This window comes from Dipodomys spectabilis, unplaced genomic scaffold (assembly GCF_019054845.1).
Source record: "Dipodomys spectabilis isolate Male_0828 unplaced genomic scaffold, ASM1905484v1 ptg000278l, whole genome shotgun sequence".
Lineage (NCBI taxonomy): Eukaryota > Metazoa > Chordata > Mammalia > Rodentia > Heteromyidae > Dipodomys > Dipodomys spectabilis.
In genome coordinates, this window is record NW_024870955.1 from 3,026,007 (window position 1) to 3,036,830 (window position 10,824).

The window sequence follows — 10,824 nt, forward strand, 5'->3', positions numbered from 1 at the left end:
TCTCTCTATACAAAATCAATCATTAATTCAAGGTAGTAGAAAAGAAAAAATTAAGCTACTCCTAACTTTTTCAGTTTTCAATAACATGATATTGCTTAAATAATTTTCTGTTAATGCTTTGAGACTATATAACTCAATTTAGTTAGACCTTATACAAGGCTATGTATTTTATTTTATGTTGATTTTTCTTTCCAAAGCTTGTGTGACTAATTTCCCTTGGTTTCTTTCTGTTTCATGTAGTTCAGATTTCAAACTGAAGAATAAATGGAAGGAAGCAAACAAAAAAAAAATACAGTTCCTTTCATCTGATGATGCCTCTACAAGGAAAGACCTATGATAGAATATCAAAAAGACAATTCATTCTTCTAGGTCTGCCTTATCTTTGTGATGTAACTTAAATGGTGTAAAACACAATATACTGCTCAGATACTTTTATGTGTTATCAGTTTTGTACATTTTCTTTTGGACTTCATCTCAGTCTACAACATTCCTTCATTATTATGTCCCTCATAATTTTACACTAACAAGACTGAAGATAACCAGTTTGATTTACAGCATGAGAAGTTATCTACCTGGCTTCCTTGGAAACAGAGCATGATCAATAGATAACATTGCTCACTACATGTAATGATTTCTGTAATACTTATGGCATTCTATTAGGTATTTAAAAAAAACTTCTGGCTAAACTCAAAGCTCATTCATAGAAGTTTATGTTAAGTATTTTACGTTTTATTTCTCTTAATTCTTAAGATAACATTTGCTATAAAGCTAATGTTATTACCATTTTAGTGTTGGGAAAAATTGTAATTAAAGGCACTAAGGGCATGGCCCAAAGACACACAGTGAGGAGGGAAATGAGTCAAAGTTTCCAAAAGTCATTCAGCAATACACAAAAGGTAGGTAAATTCTTTCCATTCTCTTACTCTCTCAATTCAATATTCATATTGTCCAAGAAATAATAGCATAGTAAATATTGCTCATGGTGATTGTTTTCTGTCACATTTTGTCTTCATCACAGACTGTGTTGGTGACATTGGGTTATCATGCACAGAGCTGAGCTTCTAAATTGAGGTCCAAAGAGAGGCAAATTTCTTCTGTCCCACAGTTCCAGTTTCCTTTTTTAAAAAGTACCAAAACTTTTAAATATCATCACTTACTATCTTTTAAGAATCCAAAAATGAAATAAATTCACATTTAATCAATCCAAAATGCTTTAAAAGTAAGAGATAATAAAACAGGCCCCCATGAAGTAAATTTTCTTCTACTTTTAAAATTATTCTGAAAACCTTGTATTGGTTAGTCACACCTGTAATCCTATCTACTCGGGATAGCTACTCAGGAGCCTGGGATCTGTGGATAACCATTGGAGGTCAATCAGGACAAAAAAAATTCATGAAATTATTTTTCAAAATTTTTAATGACGCTGAGGAGAGGTCTGAGGGGTCCGGGCTGCACAGAGCGGCTGCCGGGCCCGAGCTGCAAGTAGAAGCCGCGGGAAACCACAGTCTCTGACCGGAGGAGTTCAGTTAAGAAGATGGCAGTGTTCACCCCAAGAAAGAAGAAGCAGAATTTTTTGAACTGTGACAGCCTGTTATCAGAAATATCATCACAGGAATTAATTTTGAACCTCACTGAAAGTCTATTTCCATCACCTACAAAAAAGTACACTTGTCAGAACGGTGATAAAAAAGAAGTCAGAGAACACTGCTTTCCTCAAGACCATTTGATTTCAAGTCCACACAAAACAACTACAAAAAACAGATTGCCATCTGTAGATCACAGCTCACCATTTAAATCTGCTGTGCCTACTATATCTTTTTACAACAAAGATAAATTGTACCTCAATCCTCTGGAGAGAAAGCTGATAAGAGATAGTAGATCTTGTCTGCAGACTAATGGTGAAGATAAACTTATTCCCGTTATAACTGAAAAATTGCAGGGAAAACCAATCTCTATCAAAAAGAAGACCAAAAATATATGAAAAAGTTTAACTGTTAAGTGTCAATGCAGTTATACACACATCAAGGAAGTGTCAACAGATTCTAGAAATTCCAAGCAAAATCAAATGTCAAATAAACCTGTTGTAAAGAAAGAATATAATTGTTACCTAGCTGAAAGTAATCCAAATACTCCTCGGGTTCTAAGCCAAAAGGTAAAACCACAGGTTACACTCCAAGGTGGAGCCGCATTTTTTATTAGTAGGAAAAAAATGTCTCTTAAAACATTGTCACCAGAAGATACACCATCACTAGGAGTCACATACAAAAATAAACCAGAAACAACTGGAGATTCTGATTCAGAGGTTATATGTAAGAGAAAAACTTTTGTGGAGAATCAAATGTCAAAATGCTCATTACTAGAAAAGAATGTTGAACTACAACATTCAAGAAGTAGAAACAAAGAAGAATTAATAAAAGATTCATTTGGTGCAGTAGTTTCTTCAAAGGAATATAAACTTGATAAAGATAACAATTTTCCTTCAGAGAATTCTGTTGAAAACATGACAATTTCTCCTGAGTCCACTGTCTACCCCATCTTCAATGTGTCTTCAGTCAATGCAAAAAGATCTACAGCTGAAGAACAGATTTCTTTGGGATCCATGAGTGGTACTAACTTCTTGAAACAGGCTCAGAAAAATATGAACATGAAAGATACAAATAAAGAAACAAAAGACCAGCTCATCATTGATGCAGGTCAAAAACATTTTGGGACTACTATATATAAGTCTTGTGGCATGATCTATTCTGCTGCCAACCCTGAAGATGAACTGCAACATGCCCAATACCACCAGAGATTCCTGGAAAAAAGAGAGAGTGGTTGCGGAGTTTTGGGATGGAAAGATTGTGTTGATCCTGCCTCATGATCCAAGTTACGCTCTGAGAAAGGTAGAAGATGTAAAAGAACTTGTGGATCATGAGTTGGGTTTCCAGCAAGTCATTCCCAAATGTTCAAACAAAACTAAAACTTTTCTCTTTGTATCTGATGAAAAGAGAGTAGTTGGCTGTTTAATTGCAGAACCTATCAAACAGGCCTTCCGAGTCTTGTCTGAACCATCTGGCCCAGAATCTTCAAACTCTAAAGAAAGTTTTAGAGCTTGGCAGTGTTCAAATGCATCAGAACCTGCAGTCTGTGGGATAAGCAGAATCTGTTTTCAGACTGAAAAGAAGAAAGCACATTGCAAGACGACTGGTAGACACTGTCAGGAATTGCTTCATGTTTGGCTGTTTTCTCAGCACTAACGAAATAGCATTTTCTGACCCAACACCAGATGGCAAATTTTTTGCAACCAAATACTGCAACACCCCTAATTTCCTTGTATACAATTTTAATAGTTAAAGCCAATTTTAATGATAAAACTGATGGTGACGTGGCAAAGTTCAGATAGTTCATCATTTGACATTAGCTAACATCAAAATAAACAATTGACTCATGTATCCCCACCAAACTTTGTACCCTGAGTTAGAAAGTCAGAATACATTCCCTGGAAACCATCTAAACTTCCCAGAAAGAGAAAAGTGCCTAGATAATACTGAATAGCACTCGGGTTCTTTATTATGAACCATTATAACTGTAAGTAGAAATTACTTACTTCCTGTATTCGAGCATTGATCAAGATAATTTCTACAGAAACAGGCTCACTTGTCTTTTGAGAACTGTTAAACTTTTAGGCTTCAAATATCTCTTGCCCATCAGAAGCCAAGAGGAAAATTAAATCTAAGTAAGTAATTTACTTATTTAGGTTTTCAAGCCAATTCCTCTCTTCCTGATACAGATCTATAGCTATATAATTGAAGGTATTTAGGGCCTTGAATTTCTAATTTATGGTAAGACATGGTAAGGAATGAGTAAAATATCCCAAATTCACTTATGTAGAACAGAATTTGGTAATTCAATGTTTTAATCTTGATGCAGATCAAATTGCCCAAATGGACACTTGCTTGAAATTTTAAGTTCTGTTCTGCACTATTCCCTTCATTTCTGTCAAATGAAAATGTTGGCATGCTACATTAGGGGTCTTGTCACTGGCCAATGTGGTCATTAACAGAACCAGATGCCCCAATGGATGAGATTGCTCGTTGAGAGACTTAACTTGCAAAGCAAAATGTATTTGAGCTGTTTTCATTTTCAGCCATATAACTAAAGGATTTCTTTTTAGGTTGTATTACTCTTCATCTGCCATCTTTATTTAATAGTAAACCTGGTTCCAAAGAGAATGTGAAAGTGTTAAAATGTTTGCAATTATGCCAAAACATCGTAATGCTATTTTCTGCACTGTTTTAAAATTCTTCTAAATGTTTTATTCAAAATTTCTATTAGCTTTATTTTTTTGGTTGAATGCTTTTGTGGTAAGATAATAAAAAGTATTCTTAAAAAAATTTAATGAACTAGCAAAGACTCAGGAAATAAAATATAGCTCATATAGTACCTCACCAACCTAGAGAGGAAAGGCCTAGCAAGTCCTTTAAGCCCTGATTTCAAACTCTGAGCAGGCCAACACACATGCATGCACATGCATTTGCATGCATGCATATTTTCCCTTCCCCTCCCCAAATTAGAGAAGCGTACATACAAGAGGCAGGTGCACCAACTTCAAATACAGAGAAAACAAGGGTTATAGCGTGGGGGAGGAACATACAAAGAAACAAAAATTCACATCGCACATTATAAGTACGTTAGAAACAATAGCAAGAAACAAAAAACTACTTGTTTCCCTATCATGGGGTTCAATTCCCTTAACATCATCATATCTGTTCATATGCACATAGCTTTTGACCTTGTCTGCTTACCCCAGACATATATTCGTTATTGAAAATAAGGGAAACCATGGGACCTGTTTCTTTGGACTTGGCTTTCTTCACTTAATAATTTTTTTTCCAAGTCTTTCCATTTCCTAACATATGGGGCAATGTCATTCTTTCTGATGGAGGCATAGAATTCCCTTGTGTATATACATCACATTTTCTTGATCCATTCATGTAGTGGTGACAGCTGGGTTGGTTCCGTATCTTAGCTATGATAAATAATGCTGCAATAAACATAGTTGTGCTAGTAGTTTTAGTACGGTCTTGTTTGTGATCATTTAGGTAAATCCCCAAAAGTGGGACTGCTGGGTCAAAGGGGAGCTTTATGTGGAATCTTTTGAGGAACCTCCATAATGCTTTCCAAAGTGGTTGAAGAAGTTTACACTCCCACCAAGAATGCTGTATGGTTCCCTTGTGGACACATCCCCTCCAGCATCTGTTGTTGTAAAAATATGGAACGCTCCACGAATTTGCATGTCGTCCTTGCACAGGTGCCATGCTAATCTTCTCTGTATCGTTCCAATGTTAGTGTATGTGTGGCTGAATTGAGCACAAAATATTTTTTATACCAAAAGTGCAATTGGGGGGCTGAGAAGGTGGCTCAGTGGTAGAGCGCTTGCCTTAGATACATGAGGCCCTGGGTTCGATTCCTCAGCACCACATAAGCAAAAAGAAAAAAGCCAGCACTGTGGCTGAAGTGGTAGAGTGCTAGCTTTGAGCTGAGGAGCTGAGGGACAGCACCCAGGCCCAGAGTTCAGGGCCCATTACCAGACGCCCCCAAAAAAAACTGCAGTTGGATTTTATTAAACTAGACGATTCAACAAAAAGTAAGTTCAAATTGTCATGACATTTTAGAACCATATATTTCTTACATAAGCACACATTTAAGAATAAAATCAAGATTGACATGTCAAAAACAAAATAATTCCAGATATTTGTTGTTCAAGAAATGTGGAGGAAGAGGAATTCAATTATTCTATACAAGGCACCTGTCATAATGAACACTGCAGCAAGTGTTAAGGTTTGTTAAAAGTTTTAATTTTTTTTTTGTTTTTTTTTGGGTCCGGTCGTGGGGCTTGAACTCTGGGCCTGGGCGCTGTCCCTCAGCTCTTCAGCTCAAGGCTAGCACTCTACCACTCAAGCCACAGTGCCACTTCCGGCTTTTTTCTTTTTGCTTATGTGGTGCTGAGGAATCGAACTCAGGGCCTCCGGCTTGCAAGGCAAGCACTTTACCACTGAGCCACCTTCCCAGCCCAATGTTTTAAATATATTTAATTTTGGGAATTTGTTTATATATGCCAAAATTAGGACTGTTTGGCAGGTATAAAACTTTTCCATAAAGTATTTAAGATTTATGGTAGCAGACATATACTACTAAGTATATACATTTCAGAGTTTTGAGAAACTTTATTAATGAGAATTTGCAAAGTTTTTGTGTAAAGAAGAAGAATGAAGAGTTAACACTTTCTTAACTACACAGTCTGTTAAAACTTTAGGGCTTCCTTAGTTTATAGGTTAACAAGGAAATATGATGATATAAGCCATAAACAAATAATGAGAAGAGCCATAAATGTAATCTTAGTGGGTAGCTTTAAAGACTACTCATATTCTATAAAACTCTTGTTGAACATCACAACTTCAGTCAGTGTTAAATGTACAGAATTATGAGAAAATAGTAAAATCTAATATGTAGTATACTTCAAATAGTGAAAACAGTGATAATTGTTTTGTTTTTTATTTTATTAATTATTAACATTTAATTATTGTTTTTCTTTATTTGTAGCATTGTTTTACTTGTTGAAATATAGTACAACTCTTTTTTTTTGGGGGGGGGGTCCGATCGTGGGGCCTGAACTCTGGGCCTGGGCGCTGTCCCTCAGCTCTTCAGCTCAAGGCTAGCGCTCTACCATTTGAGCCACAGCGCCACTTATGGCTTTTTTCTTTTTGCAAGCGCTCTACCGCTGAGCCACCTTCCCAGCCCTAGTACAACTTTTTGTAAGTCATCATTAGGAGGTACTTTGAGAAGGTTACTTGCATGGCCAAACCAATTTTTATAGGTGCATGTTAATTTACAAAAAGGAAAATTAGGAACAAAATATTTATTTAAAAAATTATCAAATAGAGTCTGAGTCAGGAGTGTTGATAAATGTCCACACCTAAAATTTTAGCCCTCGGCTGAAGCAGCTGTATTACAGAGTTGAGGCCAAAAAAGTGATAGACTGTGTTTTTTTCTTTATTTTTATTTTGTTGCTCATGAGGCATGAACTCTGGGGCCTGGGTGCTGTCCCTCAGTTCAAGGCTAGGGCTAGCACTTGAACCACTATACCACTTCCATCTTTTTTTGCTTATGTGGTGCTGCGGAATCAAACCCTGGGGCTGGCGCATGCAAGGCAAGCACTCTACCACTGAACCACCTTCCCAGCACCTGAGAAACTGTGTTTTAAAAAATCATCTAAACAACATTTGCTTTCTGCTTTGGGTTATATAATGAAAGATATAAATATATTTTTATATTTTTGTGAATTGTACTTCTAAATTTATACTAACTTCAGCCACTTTATCCTTTTTAAAGTCATGAAATATCTCTGAGAGTTTGCTTCTGTGAAGATTGTTTTTGCATTTATAATTTCTTCTGAGTTATTTTTATTTTTATCGAAATAACTTTATATTTCACGTTGATTTGTTATCATATATCAAATACCTTCAAATGTACACATAGAGTCTAAAGATAGCAGTATGAATATTCTCATACAGCTCTTGTTTGTCTGTTATGCACTTCTAGTATTGTGATATTTCTCTCTCTCTTTCACTCTCTCCCATTTCCTCTCTTTCTCTTTCATGCTCCATGTCTGGTACTTAGAATTTCGGCTGGTCTACTACTATCCTTCAGGATCCACTAGTTTTGTGGGAACATGATAGCGACCATCAGTTACCCTTGCATTCTTTAAGAGTTATAAGAGTGACTTGATATTATTCTTTGCCATTCTAAATGGCAAAACAGCAGATCTAGGAATTCCTTTTCACTTTTACTATTATAATTTTTATCTCATAGGAATCATTGGGATGGATAAGATACTTTTAACCTGTTACCTAAAAGTTTTTTTCTTTTACAAACAACCTTTTTCTTTTATTATCAGTTAGTAAATACATATAACGAAAACAAAGCTATCCTATGGAAAGTGGACCGAAGTTGCTCACAGGGATGACAAACAAAGGAATGTGGGAAGTGAGTACAAGGGATGCCCATCATAGAACACAGATCCTAGGAGCAATTTATCAGGTACACTTTGTGAGAAAGACAATGTGCTGGGAACTATAGATTAAATCACTGAACAACTGATATATATACGCACATATATTTGTATATGAATATTTATTCACATATGCATACATGTGTGTATATGCCCTTATATATGTACACATGTATGTTACTATACACACAAATACACACGTACCTGTACACATGTATACATGCACACATGGAGAAAGACACATAGATACAGCCAACACAAGTTTCACTAGTTGTTGAATATGCTTAAATGGAATGCTTGGAACAAAGTATGTTGAAGACGTATTTGTCTCTAAGAGTTTTTTTACCACTCCTCTTATCTCTTAAAACTGGTACGTTTAGAGAGATTCCACTTGCAAAATGCAGTACAAGTGATAGCAAATCACTCAGAAGTAAAGGTCATATGGTGTTTCCTTGCTCCCCACAGAATGCTTGCTCTTGTAGAAACTCTCAACAAAGTAGCAGGAGAATGCCCTGGTAAAGAATAAAGTTATAAGGCTTTAAATGGCATCCTTACTTGAGCTCTTTTACAACAGCCAGCATGAATTCCTAAGCAGAAGAGTGAATCCTCAGGAGACTGGATTCTACATATGCATTTAACCAACCCATGTGAAAAGTCCTATGTGAGAAATGCTGACTGAGGTCTTGCTGATTTCCTGGCCAAGAAAAAAAGAAAATATTTTTAATGTTTTAAAGTTTGAAAATAATTTGTAACCTGTCAATAAATGTGTAGAAACAATTATACCAAGTAACAAAAAATGATGGTGTTTCGTTTATGTGCTCTTGGCCTTGGTGAGTGATTTTAGGTGTGTCTACACAAGTAGAATCAGGACACACACACGCACGCACACACACACACACACACACACACACACACGCCCCAGCATCCCCACCCACACAGGTCATGAATGGCAAACCCCTATCGCACAGAGAGACAGACAGACAAAACACACCGGGTGTGGAGAGAGACCACAAATGAAAAACAAAAACAAAACAAGTAGAATCAGCATAAATCAAGCAGCACTTCTTCATTTAAGATAGAAGGAAAGGAAGCCAGGCGCTGGTGGCTCACGCCTGTAATCCTAGCTACTCAGGAGGCTGAGATCTGAGGATCGTGGTTCAAAGCCAGCCCAGGCAGGAGAGACCGTGAGACTCCTATCTCCAATAAACCACCAGAAAACCGGAAGTGGCGCTGTAGCTCAAGTGGTAGAGCGCTCGCCTTGAGCTGAAGAGCTGCGGGACAGCGCCCAGGCCCAGAGTTCAAGCCCCACGACCTACAAAAAGAAAAGAAAAGAAAAGATATAAGGAAAGGATACAGGTTGACACTTTTGAACAATGAGATGTACACCCCTATCAAGGGGTGGAGGGTGAATGGGGAAGTTGGGGAGGTGTGAAGGAAAGGTATGGTAGAGGAAAAACAAATGAGTGGGTAACAATGCTCAATAAGAAATGTTATCATTATCTTACTTAGGTAACTGTAACCCTTCTGTACAGTATATTTACAATAAAAATATATATTAAAAAGATATAGGGAAACTTCTGTACTTATAGGAAGTTGTATTTATCACTCAAAATCAGTAAGGTATTGGTTTTAGGACCACAGGTATATGAAAACTTTGGATACTCAAATTCTCTACATAAACACAGCATATTATTTACTTTAGAATCTGCCCACAAGCTAGTGCAGAGTAATTGTTATGAAAATTTTTACTACATTCTAGGTTTGTAATGAAACATAAAAATGTATGCACTATCAACAGATACAAATTTTTTCAGATAAATTTTGTCTTCAATTTGTGGGTGGAATTGGGAGAACAATTTTGAAAAGCACAAATTTCATCACCAAGACCAGTCAGCATCATTGAATAGTATGGAACTCCAAGGAGAAATATTGAGTTGAGACATTATCAGAAAATGTAACCAAGCAAGGACTTTTTAGAAATGTAGCTGCTAGATTTTCATGGAGAGCTTTCATAACACTTTGTGAAGCACAAATCAGAACCTCACTGAAGTGTAGATGCTTTTCCCTCTCCTTCCAGTCATGGTCAGTCATTATCAATCAACATATAGCTAATCTTGAATAATCCTCTAATAACAAAATGTTGATGGAGTGTTTATATGCAGAAAACCTGGGAAGGCTAACTTTTTCCAATTAGGACATTCTGTATTCTATGACCCAGCAGAGAGTAAACTAGGTAAGCATCCATTTACAGCCTTCTGATTAATTCTGATTCTGCCCACATCAGTTATCTATCCATACCTGTGCCTGAGCGAGAGGATTTTAAAAGAATTTAGTGATTTAAAATTTAAACTTAAATATGGAATGAAATTTGTTCCAATGCATTATGTTAAGATATTTAGAAACAACTGGGAAACCTAAAGGTCTATAAGATTTATTTTTATTGAAAGTGCAGTAATATTGAAATATGGTTCTCTACAGTTTAAGCAATTTGCAGCAGACTTGATACTTATTAAATTTTGTATATTGAAAGGAACACAAGCCTCAACAATATGTCAATACTATCCTCTTATTTATCTCTAAAGGTTTATGCTTCTGGTCTCTTAATATTAAAACTTCAAAAAATTATCTTTAGCAAGTTGTGCAAACGGGTTTCGCTTAATCATGTCAGTGTTGAATAGAGTGTATGTGCATTTCAATGTTCAGTGCATTTGGATCATTGTCAATCTTTCCATTTTTCTTCCTTCCTTTACCCCAACCCCACTTATCCCTTC

The 10,824-nt window shown here is 36.3% G+C and overlaps 1 non-coding gene and 1 pseudogene across 1 annotated transcript; one reads left to right on the top strand and one right to left on the bottom strand.

The window, feature by feature from the left end:
• Window positions 1-1,491: 1,491 nt before the first annotated feature.
• On the top strand, window positions 1,492-3,445 carry LOC122126424 (annotated as a pseudogene).
• A 1,803-nt stretch (window positions 3,446-5,248) lies between these two features.
• On the bottom strand, window positions 5,249-5,357 carry LOC122126441. Its single transcript, XR_006150929.1, has one exon. It is a non-coding gene; the product is annotated as a U6 spliceosomal RNA (small nuclear RNA).
• Between the last annotated feature and the right edge of the window lie 5,467 nt (window positions 5,358-10,824).